Source organism: Parus major, chromosome 1A (genome assembly GCF_001522545.3).
Source record: "Parus major isolate Abel chromosome 1A, Parus_major1.1, whole genome shotgun sequence".
NCBI lineage: Eukaryota > Metazoa > Chordata > Aves > Passeriformes > Paridae > Parus > Parus major.
In genome coordinates this window covers 54,461,994-54,476,391 of record NC_031773.1, presented here as the reverse complement: position 1 = coordinate 54,476,391, position 14,398 = coordinate 54,461,994, and the positions used below count along the sequence as shown (strand labels likewise).

At 44.6% G+C, this 14,398-nt stretch overlaps 1 protein-coding gene across 1 annotated transcript in view; it reads left to right on the top strand.

Moving 5' to 3' along the window:
- The first annotated feature begins 14,207 nt into the window (after positions 1-14,207).
- Positions 14,208-14,398, top strand: part of SINHCAF (SIN3-HDAC complex associated factor) — an 18,444-nt gene continuing 18,253 nt past the window's right edge. Inside the window, exon 1 of the mRNA XM_015629185.3 lies at positions 14,208-14,225. The gene's annotated coding sequence lies outside the window, so the exon portion shown is untranslated. The remainder of the gene's footprint in view (positions 14,226-14,398) is intronic.

Here is a 14,398-nt window from a genome sequence, read left to right as displayed (position 1 = left end):
GAGCTCAGTGCTAGGTGATCTAATGACTGCCTTGTTACCATTCAGTAATGGGTTCAGTGGGGTCCATAAATGTAAAATAGTTGTGGTTTGCATTAAGACAGACTCAGGTGTTCACACCAGTCACTGAGTAACAAAATAACCTGTAAGAGATGTCCCCATCTTCACACAGGACATTCAGTGGCAGATTTGCCCCTGCTCCCATGGCCAGCTTATACAAGTCTAAACTAAAATGGAATTAAATTCAATAGCAGCCAGATGTTGTGTTTTGTGCACTGCAATCATTGCATTCTCCCGCTTTCAATGAGAAGTTTCCACAAAGGCTGGTGTTAGCCTAGGAAAGCCATTTCTCTTAACCTGCCCCTGCAGCCAGTGGCTCCTTCATTGCAGGGAGAAACCTCACTTGGCTGCTTTTAATTAGGCCTAAAGAAGACCAACAGAGGCAGCTTACCCTTGGAGGCGAAGCAAGCATTAATCTTTATGAATATTCCCACCAGCACTGTCCTCCCATACAGAGTTCATTCCTTCAAAGGCATCCAGGTGGTACATTGTGATACATCTACACATCAAAAAAATAAGTTCACAAGAGTAAAATCTAGAGGTGATAGGTGCTTATTTTTTTTACAGTATATTGATAATTTGGATATGAAGGCAAATTCCTTATTTTTCATACAGAAAATGTGCCTTCAATTTGGAAGTCTCCCTGGCTTCCCCCAAGAGCTTTAAGCAATTTGCTTGTGTCGTATCCCATCTTGCAGGTAGGGAGCTGATGTACAGAGTGGGGGGAATTTGCTGCAGCCAGTTCTGCCTCACCAAGGAAGATTGTTCAGCCTTGGGGCCAGCAATTACCCCTCCAGCATCCACTGGTGTGTGATTGAGAGCTGCTTTTCAGTGCTGCTGTGACAGAAGTGCCCTGAGGTCTCATCTGTGGTTAAATCCAGTTTAAAGGTGTGGGTGAAACCTGTTGATTTGTGGTGTTCTGGGCTTGCAAGTCTGTCAAGCTGTGTGTGGTTGGAGAGTTTTGTAATTGTCCAGACAGAAGAACAGTCATTCTTCTTAGCTACAATACAGGAATTATGGTTACTATCAGCAAGGTGATTAAGCACTGCAGAAATGCATAAAAATCCTTGCTTGGCTGTTGTGTGAGGTTGGCAGTGATTCCTTACCAAAATGGAAGGAGAGAAAACAGATATTTTGCAAAAGCACCTTTCATTCCATGGCTTTTCATCTTGAGTCCATAGCTCTTCTAGGAGGTACAGACATTCATTAACATCGAGTGAATCTTGTCCTCTCTCTGCCCCGCAGCCTGTCCCCCTGCTCATTGCAAGCCCAAATAGATCATGCCAGATCCACCACACCCATATCAGAAAATGCATGGTGCAAGACCTGTGAAGTGCTAGCAAGAGATTTCCAATAGTAACCAGAAGTGCTCAGTACAACTGAGAACCATCTTTGTGGTGCTGTTCTTTGGCTGGGTTTTTTTAAAGGCATGGCTTCAATTTCAAGTGAACTGGGAAGTCAGCCCAAAGTGCTTCTGTACTTGAGATAGTGTGAGCTCTTCCATGAAGTCTCCATAGCCTGTTTCTTCTGCTCAGTGCTCTCACCTGAGTTCACCTGCTTGCACACCTGCAGCTTTTGAACTGCCATTACCCCATGAGATAAACAGAATGTGCTCTAAGTTGGACCGTGCAATATGAACCCTCCAGCTCAGAATCAGTGTGGCTACTGGCTTGCCTGAGATCTGAACTTCTCACAGATGGTTTGTGGTTCCTGACTGTATAAATAGTGTGAAACTGGCTAGAAGTGGGTGTGGTACACAGGATATTCTCCCCCAACCCATAAAATGACTTAAAGAAAAACTGCATTCAGGGAATGTAAGTGGAAACATCAAGCTATAGCCCTGCCCAGCTTTCATGTTCCTAGAGCTTTTTCCTAAAGGAAAAACTTTCCATTCATGGTAACAGGAACACAGGAGAACTAGGAAAAACCTGCAGACCAGAGAAGCTGTTTCATTCATTCTCAGCATGGATTTTGTTAGAAGAGAATTTCAGATGTCAGCAGGAATTTGTGCTAAACAGGGGTAGTGTGGGTAGCTGTGTTCAGTGAGAAATAGGATAGCTGCTCTGGGCTTAGTCATTTGTGTTTAACTGGAACAATGCTAAAAAGTGAGGAATGAACTAGCTGATCTTCAATTCAAATGTATGTTCTGGGAAGTGCAAATAGAAGTTGATCCACCATGGCTTGCTGAAGTCAGAGGAAGTTCCTAAAACTGGTGAGTTTAGACAGGCATTCATGAACAATGTAGTCTGCAAAACCTATTAGTTTGTGCACAGAGGAGAAGCATTCCCTCTTCTGGGAAAATAGTAAAGTTGTTGTTGGTGCTGCTTTCAACACACAATGTTTATTAGGACAGTCCCAGTCTTCCACATAAGGGTTGGCTTCTGGATGATCTCAGCATTTTAGGTACAAATAGTTATCTCTGTGAAGGGCCAGGCTTGTGCTAGGGAAGATAATGTACAGCCTCCTGTTAATCTCTTCAGTTAAGATAGCCTGGGAGAGAGAAGTGGCACATACAGGGTGTGACGAGCAGGACACTGACTGTGAAGGCTGCTGGTGTTGTCTCTGGGTAGAGCTGTGAGCAGCATGTTTGTCTTATCACAAAGCACAGGATGTTCTGGATAGACCCCCCCTCAGCAAGTGGGGGCAAATCTGAGCCCTCGTTCCCCATGGCAGAGCAGGACCTGGCACTAGAGGACAGCAGTACAGCCATGTCCCTTTTGTCCCCTCCACAGCCACTCCAGGCTCTCAGTATCTGAAGCATTTTTCAGCAGGATGCACACATCCATCTTGCACTTGCACTTGGCCTGTAACCAAATTAAGTTTTCCTTTGACATTGGAAGTTAAATCTGTTTGCAATAGGACCAGCTCCTGTGAGCATCCAAACTGTTGGGAAGTTTTCATGAAAAAGTTGGTGCAGGGCTCCCAAGCACTGCAAGCCTCATGCCTTGGCTGGCTCATCACCCAAGCTGGCCACGTTCCTGGAGATATTTGCTGAGCTACTGAGCAAGGTCCTCCTCAGACAGCTTCCTGGGATGCCCCTCTGTCCCCTGGACCTTCCGTGTTTCATAAGCAGGGGGATTCTGAGAGACTTTTGTACGGAGGATAAGGGTTAGGAAGGGAAGGAGAAGGAAGCAGCAGCAAGAGGGGGCAGGAGGGAGTCCATAATTCATTTGAAGTGGTTCTCAGCCAGAGGTGTTTCCGTGCAAGCACCTCTCTGACTTCCCCCCAGCAAAGCACTGCTTGGGGGAGGATGGCAGGAGGCACTCCCTTTGCTCCTCCCAAATGTTGAAGTGACTTTCTACCTCTGGCTTAGGCAATTATTCAGGTAAGGAAAAACTACTGAGGACTCCAGGCACAATACACACTGTAACATCTTAATCAATTTCCCCTTCCCCCTCTTTCCAAAAAATATTTGCCTGCAAGGACCTGTACTATTTTTCCCTATGTTAACACAGGAGCCATGGGGTAAGGAGGCAATGGTAGCAGCTCTTTTTGTGTCTGTATAATAACTCATGACTCTCTTACTCAGCTAATTAAAACCAAAACCCCTCTAGCTACCCTGAAAAATGTAAATGATATTTATTAAAACATTGTTCTGTGGTATAATCAGCACCCAAGTTACAGAAAGGCTGTTATGAAACAGGACTTTGGTTGTGAAGAAATGGATGGCTGAAAATCAAGTGAATACTAAGCTTTCTTCATGAAAGTATTGAGCTGGAGAAAAACAGAAGTGTGTACAATTAAAAATGCATGAAATGCAGAGGGTGAACAGCTGGCGGGGGCCGAAGCACTCTGAACACCTTTGCACTGTGCTTTGCCCATCTCTGGAGTTAGCACAGATATACAGGGTGTGGAATATGCAGTGAAACAAGATTTATCCAAGGGCATTGTGTTCTTAGCACAAGTAGCAAGGTAATAGGAAGACAAAACACATCAAAGCAGGAGAAAAAAGTTTTGATGAGACAAGAGAGTGTCCTTGAATCTCTGGCTAAATGCACAATGCTTGTTCAACAGAAGATCTTCTGTAATGTAAAGTAAAGGGAATGTAATATTAAAAAAAGCAACATGAATATGAAGCCAGGAATAAAGTCAAGTTCAACATTAGGACACAGCTCCTGTGTGTTCACATTTATATCAGAATCCAAGCATGTTTCATCCACAGAATGAACTGGAATGAGTCCTTGATGCAAAAGCGAGTGAGTGAAACTCCCTGCTTGTTCCTTGTACCTGATAAAGATGCTATGGAACAGGCCTGATTTAATTCTCCACTTGTGGCAATGCCAGACTAGCTTGAAAGAATTTGATCCAACTTTTGAGCACTCTAATCTGAATATATAAAACCTCTAAAGATAACTAAATTAAGAACTCCTGGATTAAAAGAGCACCTAAGGCATATTCTAGCCTTGTGAAGCAGACAGCATGAGCCATCCTAAATACCTGTTTCTTGAAATATGGAGATGTTTGGAAAAGTGCTTGCCACCACTGTTATAGTACAGTTGGAAAGGCTTTGGAAACAATTCATAAAGGGTTTGTAAAAGTTCCAGATGAGAACAGATATTTTAAAATGTATTTTCTTTGCATTGTCTAGGAGTTCATCTCATTCTATAATCTCAGTTTAAGTTACTTGTCCCAAAGAATCAGATCCACAAGGACAAATATCCCACTGAGTCAACGTTTGCCATCTTGCAAGCAAAACATCATTGCATGCTTTGGTCAAATTAAAAAAATCATGGTTCCTCTCTTGTTTTAGTTTTGGGAGAAGATTCTGTCTCTATGTCGAGTGAAAAACTTTGTTCTAAGGTGTTACTTTATGTCAGAATCCAGCCTTGTTTAGTACCCAGAATTTGTACAACTAATGTGGGTCCACACAGAGCAAGGTGCTCTCGAGCCTACAAACTGCACAGTCTGAAGAAACTATCAGGTAAGAGTTACCAGTTTGATTTATTCTTTCTACCACTCTCACTTTCTGTCACACCCTGGGCATCCTCTGTTGGTGAACAGTATGAGACATGAAAGCTGACAAGTTTTTTATGACTTTCTTACTAAGGTTCATCTGATACCATCTAGATCAGGTGGTTTTTATCGAGTCAGAGCAGTCTCCAGTTCCTGAACAGAGAATAACTGGAGTATGCTTGGCTGGCTCTGCACTAGAACCAGACCACACATCCAGGTACTGCTTCCTTCTGCCTTCCAAAAGCTAATCCCTGCTGCCTTTAGTCCCCTAGATGTGGTCATGATGGTCAGAGACACCTCACAACCTGAGAACAAGGGATGGTCTCTGTGCCAGCCCCAGCTTTCTGGTAAGAGACTAGATTAACTTAGCTGGACACAATGATGCAGCTCATTTTCCCAGGACAGAAGACTCCACTCTGCTTCACATACCATGTGTGGCCCCGTGTCTCTCTTGAGACAACTGTGTGGAATGGATGCTGTGGCTTGATGAACACTTTGGACAGTCCTTTGTTGTAAGATCATTCTATGCTACATGTACTGTGCAACTGGTTAATGCTGAGTACTGTTTCTAATTCCCTGTGACTGCTCTTAGGGCATTATTGATCCTACTTCAGAGAAACATGAGTTTTCCAGCAACAGGTTATTGACTACCTCCAAGAAATTAGTTTCCTATTTAATTTCCTATTTCCTATTTTTAATTCTCATTTCCCGTTTAAGGAGAGGGAAGTGCCAGCACCTTACATAGAACAGGTGAGTGTTATAAGCCCTTAGTTCCAGCAGAGAACTAGCCCTTAAGGGAATATGTCATGCTTCTTCAAGAGGTTTTTGGATGTTCTCAAGTCTAAAGCAGCTGTCATCCCACCTCATCAGACTAATTCCTTAGCAGAGCTTCCCCCATTGATGGCAGCAGATTGCATTTGCCTTGGGTTGCAAGGCAAGATGTAACCAGGAGTGTGTGTTCTATTACCAGCTGTTAAAAGCAGGTGTGGCAGTGTTCTTTGTCTCTTCCATGACCCATCATCCCTCCAGGGGGATATCTGCTGTTCATGGGCCATGGAGTCTCTCTGCATGACTGATAAAATGACATCATCCCATTGGGAGATGCTCCACCCTGGGGGAGGAGCCAAGCATTCCTACCTGGATATAATCTGAGACTCAGAACACCACAGGCAGCCTTTCTCCACTGGATTCCCAGCAGAGAGACTGGACCCATCAACACCACCAGAGCTTCAGAGGAAAACTGCACCCTCCTTCAGGATCACTGCTTCAACAGAACCACGTCTGTCACTGCAGGAGGACTGCAGCCACCATTTAATGGGACTGCTACCAACACTCTGACCAACAGGGTGTCAGGCTGTATTCTGACTCTGTCAGTGGTTTTTGTACAACTGCATTTTATTTTCATTTTCCTATTAAATTGTAGGTTTTGGTCTTTTTTGGTTGTTTTTTTTTTTATACATACTAGTAAAGAGCTGTTATTCCTACTCCCATATCTCAGCCTGAGAGCCCTTTAATTTCAAAATTATAATAATTCCAAGGGAGGGGGTTTACATTTTCCATTGCAAGGGAAGCTCCTGCCCTCCTTAGCAGACACCTGTCATTTCAAACCAAGACAGCACTCCAGCAACTCAGCCTAAATTTCTCTTAGGAATGTAGTTAAGATGCTACTCTCAGTGTTTTTGCAAGGGCTATATGTGAATTGCACACGGGCAAATGATCCACCAACCATTACAGACATGGTAAATGGAAAATGAATAACTGCTATCATAACTGCTGCCTCTGGTCCTGCATCATTTAGAGAATGACTTGCCTGAAGCATGATCATAGCTACCTGTTGGAGAGGAGTCTGAGTCTTCCTCTGTGCATTTAAAGCATTAAAAACAGTGGAGTGGGAAGCAGTGATGATGGTGGATTATGTAAACCTAGTAGAGAAGGGTGCTGTTGCAGAGCAGAAGCTGGCCAGCATGAAGACACACCAAAGTACTTGGGAGGAAAGAGTTGTGCAGGCATCACTGAGTCCTGCTGTCCCCCAGAAGGTGGGATGGATGTAGAAGCCAGCACAGGAGAATCCCAGCCTTAAGGGGGAGTCTGGGACTGTGGGCATGGAGAGAGCTGTTACAGCACAGAGACTGCAAACCCACAGAGTCTTTAGCAGAGCTCAGGGGTCTGTTGCTATGGACAGGGCACCTGTGCAGAGGGTTTGAAGGAAAGGGGACTGTGGCACTGACCTGTTTTGCTCAGTGCCCAAGAAGCTGGGTCTGGCACGCTCTGCCTGCACCAGGTTCACATCCTGATATTCTAGTCTGTATAGGTGTAGATAAATAGGGGATTCTGATTTGAAGTTGACTTCTGAGTCTAGCCATTGGTATCTGTCCCCCAGGTTTCCCAGGACTCCCTAAAAATGTTGTTTCCATTGCTCCAGTCAGTATCTACATGCTGACTCAGTATAAGGAGCATGCTGGGAGCCCATTTACCATAGCTTATAAAAGAGGCTTTAAAGGGCTGCTGCCTTAAAGAATGACACAAACAAAACTCCTCCTGTTTTGCAGACCTTCTATGAATGGCTGCTTATTCTAATTTACCTCAGGATGTGCTTCATAAGAGGGTAAGTTTGGCCCGAGTGTGTAAGCGAGAAGCATTTGGACACTTACACACACAAGTGGGAAAGATCTGGACATTCCCACTTCACACACATCTGCTGGATGGGCACCGACACCCTCACTCCTGAGGGTGGCAGCTGAGTCCCTCCTTGCCTTTTTTGTGTGGCTGAATTGTCAGCTCTCTCTGTTCTGGTACGGCTTGAGGGTCCAGAAGTAGAGGGAACACCCGCTGGCCAGACCTGCAGTCTGGGGTCTGTCTGGGACTACCGCTGGTACAAGATGGCACAGAGGGAATTACCTGGGACTTCAAACTGATTTGCTCACCACAAAGCTGATACTTCAAGCAGGAGGGATTTAACCCCTGTTCAAACTTTTTTTTTTTAACTACATGGTGTGAATTGAATGTTTGTGATTCCTCAACCACTCTGAGTGCTGAGCCCTGACATACGCAGGGCGAAGAAGGATCAGCACAAGAGGTCACTTCCAGAGCTATCCAGCTTTCCCACTTTCCTCCTACAGATAATGCAAATCAACCAGTAAATATTGCTCTTGCTTTTGAAACCTTGAGTTAGGACTGGTTCAACTACTGGTAGGGGTAGTCATCCTGACAAGAAGAGTCAGTCAGTTCAGCTATGGATAGAGATTTGTTTTGACAGCATGCTGAAAATAGCATCTCAGAAACCACACTGCTAGGTGGTTTTAGAAACGCCTGTTTTTTTAAATGTTTCTGACCAGCCAGCTTGGTACTTTGTAAATAGAAATCACTTTGTTTAGCTGTTTTTTCAAAAAATGCCCATGCCTGGAGGACAATGCCATCCCAAGACAAGATTCCAGGGCTCCTCCTCACAGCCTGGTCATGCCTGCAGGCTGCTCTTATTCAGCCAGTCCTGAGGATGCCATTGCTCAAGGAGCCAGCCTCACATGCCTCAGGGCACTGCTTCCCAAGCCCCCTGTATGCCCTGCTGAGCTCAGTCCGAGCTGGAGTGTTCCCTCTCCCACAGCTCCTAATCAGCCATAACTTTCACAGATAAACCCAGGCACATCCTACTGACTGAGAAAGAGACACAAAACTCCAGCTGTGGCTTTAACCAAAGAAACTTCTCTGCGAGGTAAAAGGTATGAAGTATAGAAGTCCTCAACTCTCCTGATTCAAAACCCACCCTCTCCTTTCTGAGAGGCCTCTTACATTTTTCCTGGGGATGGAAATAAGTTGCAAAATGCTCTCTCTGTCCCTTCAGGGCAGTACCCGCTTGCATCCCTTCTTTCCTACAGGCACATGGCGCTGGTCCTCGTGTCCTTGGTGCTCTCTGCATCACGGGGACAGTGAAGACAGAGGAACTTTCCCGCTGGCCCTGAGACGCCTGTCAGATCACTCTGTGCCTGTGGAGCACAGGGCTCATGCTGCACACAGCCTCTGTGGCTCAGGCTCTGCCACCTCTGCCCTGGAGGCAACATCTGGGTCCCTTGACTTGGCTGCATGCTGTAATTTGCAATATGAACAGGCTGTCAGACCTGAGGGATGTCACTGAGGTCACATGTGTGTCCTGGTTTGGGTTTATTTCCCTTTCATCACCCTGTAGAGTTCACTCCTGACTACAAACATCCGTTATGGGACCTGACTTGCTTTTGGGGATCCCTGTGATCAATTTTTGCTCAAATTTTCTCAAAGCTTGCCCATCCTGCTTCTGCCCTCCTCTTATCTCCATAGCTTTGTGAATACTTCCTCCTGGAAAGCTTTTTACCTTTTCTTATCTTCTTCTAACTTTCAGAATGGGATGCCTCCGCCCTGAGGAAGGGGGATGTATCCTGCTGTCTCCTCCCCTTTGTGCTGCATTCTCCCTGCCTGCCCTTTTCCTCCACTTGCCCTTGGCTTGTTTTTCAGAGGATGTTGAGTGTCAAATTTGGTTGATTTGTTGCAGTCCAATTAACTGATTCAATCCAATTAAGCTATCCGAAGTTATCTCTGTAATGTGGTGGCTTCATTAGTCAACTCCATTCCCTCCTACCCTTGCAAAAATTTTTGCCTCCAGCTCCTCCCTCCAGATTTTGGCGGTAGATTTCCACTTGGTTCTTGGCTGCTTGATCAAAGCTTGTGACCCAGACTGCAGATTCTGCAGATTTCCTGCAAGGACCAGCTCCTCCAGCTGCCTCCTTTCCTTGGTTAGCCAAGTCTGCCCACAGCTCTTCTTCCTCACCAGAAGACTTGCAATTACTGTGTCTGCCTTCGACAGCTTGGCAAGAAGGTCAGCAATACTTTATCTTCTTGTGAGACTTGTCACTTGCACCTGAACCTTCCATCACCATCCTCTGCCTTGCTTTGGCTGAGTGAAAAATGCACACAGAGACATATTTTTTCCATCATTTCTTTGCCTTTCTGCAGTCAAAGTCTGAAATCTGAAATTCTGTCACCTCCTCAAATTGCTTTGATTCTGCCTGCTGGTACTGTAGATTAAATGTCACTGAGGACAAACCTTTCTGAAGAAAGAATGGGTGATGCTTTAACCTGGAAAAAAACTGCCTCAAGTTTCTCATTTTTATTTAGGAGAGTACCTTACACCTGTAAGAAAACCCTTCCTGGCAGGTCCCTTTGCCCCCATGCTAGCTGCTCCCAGCAGAGGATTTCAGGCATCAGATATTTTAGACAAAAACCAATTTGCTTCCCTAGGTGTTTCCACTTCCAAGCATTCCTATTTACCTTCTCAATTCCTGTTGAGAAAGAGGCCAAGATAAAAAGCCTGTCACACTGAAGCATTGCTTCCTAGACACCATGGATGCTCTCCCATCTACCTAGCCTTGCTTTTCATTTTCTCTCAGCCAGCTGAGTCTGTCTGTGTTCAGGGCCATGCAGTAGAAAATGGGATTGAGCAGATGGATGTACCTGCTCAGGAGTCTTAGGTTCAGTAAGAAACTTCAAAGAGCAAATTCTGTCCCCTAAGTGATCCCACCTGAGACCAAGCCTACACAACACTCTCCAAAGGTGTTATCAATTTCCTCTTCCCTAAATATTACTCTGAAATCATCAGTATGAAATCTGGAACTGCTCCCCACGCTGCTGGAAAAGGTGGGGGTCTCAGTTCAGAGGAGGAATCTCTTTTGGGTTTCCAAACCGAGTCTCCATTTTCAGAACTGCCCCAAATGACAGGATGAGGAGGGATAACTTTATTGACAGGAAACAGCCTGGCAGGCAGAGAGGGCTGATCTCCTTAATGGCGTCTTCAAATCGCCTTACTGTAAATCCCCACAGAATAGTCTTACTGGCTTTAATAGGTATGAAAGCAATAGTGCTGCAAAAAAACCAGCAGCACTTGAGAAGCTGCATTAAAGGTGTTTAACCAGTAACAGAAAATGGTCATTTTGTTATACAATTTGAGGGATCCTTAAGAATTTAAGAGAATTATCTTCCTCTTAAGGAATTTGAAATGTCAATTAAAAACCCTTCAGGAAGGTTATTATTCTCTGTTAAGACCTAATGGATTTCTTAGGCTGGGCTATAAATGATCTGCCTTGTTCCTAGGAATAAGCCAGTTCAGGATCCTGTCTCTCTGAGCCTCATAGCTTGAGTACTTCATTCTGGAAGCATGAATATAATAATATCAATTTGGATTATCATCAAACTTTGCTGTCATTTTTTGTAGCCATCTGTTATTTGGCCTAAAACATAAAATGGTGAAAATCCCATATCTTTATTAACCTGCTTGCTCAGAACTACCAGTTTTCAGAGCATTCACACCTTCAAAAAGTTAACATGCTGCCACTTACACGGGCAACTGGTGCAAGCAGAAGCTAAAGAGCTGATTTGTTGATGGCATCTCGCTCTGAAATTGTACTCCTTGGCAAAACCTTATTTACAGCTCTTTGTCAATCAACACTTTTTTTTTTTTTTTTTCCCCCTTGAAGAATTCCTGGTAATTTTTTTCAAAATCTTTTTTCCAAGCATTAAGCCAAGGAAGTAAATTTTCAAATTACTCAAGTTACAAGAAAAGCATTTTACAGTAAAGTCTCAAAGCAGGAACTACTGCCTGGGTATTGTCTTGACAGCTGCTCTTCACCTAAAAACAAGTAGCCTATTTGTGTTTACTTATTCATTAATATTGAAAAATAACACAATGGGATCAGATGTCTTGGCTGGCAAATGCCCTACTTTTCCTCTATGTTAGCACCTCTACCTCAGCATTGATGATTCATGTATGTTTTATGCTTAAAAAGCCCTCATGGTTCATTTCATTATTACACCACTGAGGTTATTTAGCTTCCCAGATAAAAATAATTAAGTGTCCAGGCAGGAAAGGTACTAGTTTAACTGGAACTCAGCAACAGCACAATTAGTTTTCCACACACATTCTTAAAGTAAATGTTTTTTAGAACTGATATGGATAAGGATAAGTCCTCTGGTCCAAAGCTCATATTCCAGGTCACCTGGGATCTCTGTGAAATCCCATATTCCTCCTTTATACCAAGCTCCGAGTGGAAAGGAGGATGCTTCATTTTTTAAAACAGAACCTTGTGAAATGAGACTTTACCTGTAGTGTAAATATACATGCAATTTTTCAGGTATCTGCATTTTCCAATTTAAACTCCCCAGGTTTGTCCCAAGCTGGAGGCTATTTTTCACCATCCTCTTTCCAAACAGTGAGGTCAGGCAAGGCTGATGCTGTGGAGAGCACACATGGCTTGCTCAAGGGCAAGGGGCTAGGGGAACCTTGATGAAAGCTCACTAGGTATTTAAGTGCCTTTTATTTATTTATTTGCAAGCTGGCTATCAGCCAAAAATGAAAACTCAAGCCACTGTCAAGTTACAGCATAGCCTTGACATGTCATCAATGAACACTTCAAGGGAACCAGAGATGTTTCAGAAATGAAGGTTGAAGGTTTGACTGTGTTTTTAATTTCTGTGTTGCCATTTGGAATTCTGTGGATAGAAGGTTTGGGGTTTTTTTTCCTCGGAGAGGACAGGAATGACTGAGCTGTTCACAGGCTGGAGCAGCACCAAATTTGGAAGCTCAAATCCTCCCCAGGTTACAGCAATACCTGTCCTCATGAGATTTGGAGTGGAAGGGCACAAAGCTGTGAAATAAATACCAGAGAAGTTGTCCTGAGCCTGGTTTGTTTGCAAAGCCCATGCTGAGATGTTCTGTGAACGTTCAGCATGGTGGTGAGGGTAGCATTTGATTGGCACCAAAAGATCCGTTTTGTTCTATTGGGTTCTGCTTGGTAGCTAAGGGAATTCTCCTTGGAAATGTCATTTCATTGTCACTTAGGGATTTAAACACTATACTAGGTGGTGCTGGACTGAAAGGAATGTCACCAAGGGGCCTTAAGAAGTGTGCTAGAATAAAAAAATGGGGAGATAAGGGGAGAAAATCCGGGACAACCACTCCCTCCAATCAAAAAAAAAGAGGCAGATGAAATCAGACACATAATATCTAAACAGAAGTTGCCAAAAGTGCTGATAGAGGTCCCTAGACCAGTTAAAAGCAGTAAAATTATAGAAATATTTTGAGAAATTATTCAGCATTTGGTACACCTGTGGCTCACAAGTTGAATGTGACTTGGTTCAGCTGTGTCTGGAAGGAAGCCCTGGTACCAAAGGCAGCTCTCTAAGATCATTTTAAAGGAACCCCCAAAACTCAAATGATAACCTGGAGGGTTCCTTGGGAGGCATTCTCCTGTTCTTTGTGCCCAAACTTGTTCGGCTGCACTGAAGAAGATTCAGTAGAATTACCATGGATTTACAAGCAGGTAGAGACAATGTAAGATCCTTGGACTAAGGTAAGGAAGAGTAGCTCTGAAATTTCCCAGAGCTTAGCTAGTGCTGTTGATGGAAGCAAAAGGATCATTTCAGCAAAAGTTCTTGGTAAATTGTTAATTCTGTGCATAAATCAGGATTAGAATGTAAAGGTCACTGTCAGGAAAAAGAAAAAAATTGTCACAGAAATATTCATTGGCTTTATTTCAGTGGTTTAGAGTATGCAACAACACCTTTGTGTGGTGCCTGAGCTGCAGTTGATTCAGTGGGAAACTTTTAAGGTTTTCAGCAATTCAAAAGAAAGGAATCCATATTTGGACTCAGCCCGGGAAGGAGTAGCTCACAGCTTTACTGCGTTCACAGGCTGTAATGGTGCTAAGTCATAACTCCTTAGGTCTTACCTTGTGTATCACATGCTAATCCGTCTGACACAGTTTTCAAAAGAAATCTATTTCAACATAACGTGCCAGCCGCCTCCTGAAGCAGCCCTTCCAAACTTGCACAAAAGAGTGTGAACCCAAAGGTTGCGATGACGCGACTATTTAATTCACTCATTGTGACGCTGCAGGAAAAATTACATAAGCCACCGCTGACTTTTAAGACGCTTTAGAAAACGAACTTTAAAATTAACCCGGAGCGGAAAAAAAAACACTTTCCCTTTTACTCTGGGGCTCCGTGACGCTCCAGCCGCGGGGCTCGGTGCGGAGCGGCAGCGATGGCCACAGGCGCCGCTCCGCGCCGTGGGGACGGGACGCGCCCGCTGGCAGGGGGACAGCGTGTCCCGGCGGGTCACCGGGGGTGGCAGCGACGTGTTGCGGGGCTGAGCTGCGGCGATGTTCCGGGGCCGTGTTCCCGGTGATGTTGCAGGGGTGTGCTGTGTTTTGGGACTCTGTTTGCGGGGATTTTGGGGGGCTGTGTTTGCGGGGCTGGGCGGTGTGTGCGGGGATGTTTGGGGGCGGTGTGTGCGGGGATGTTTGGGGGCGGTGTGTGCGGGATGGGCGGTGTGTGCGGGATGGGCGGTGTGTGCGGGGATGTTTGGGGG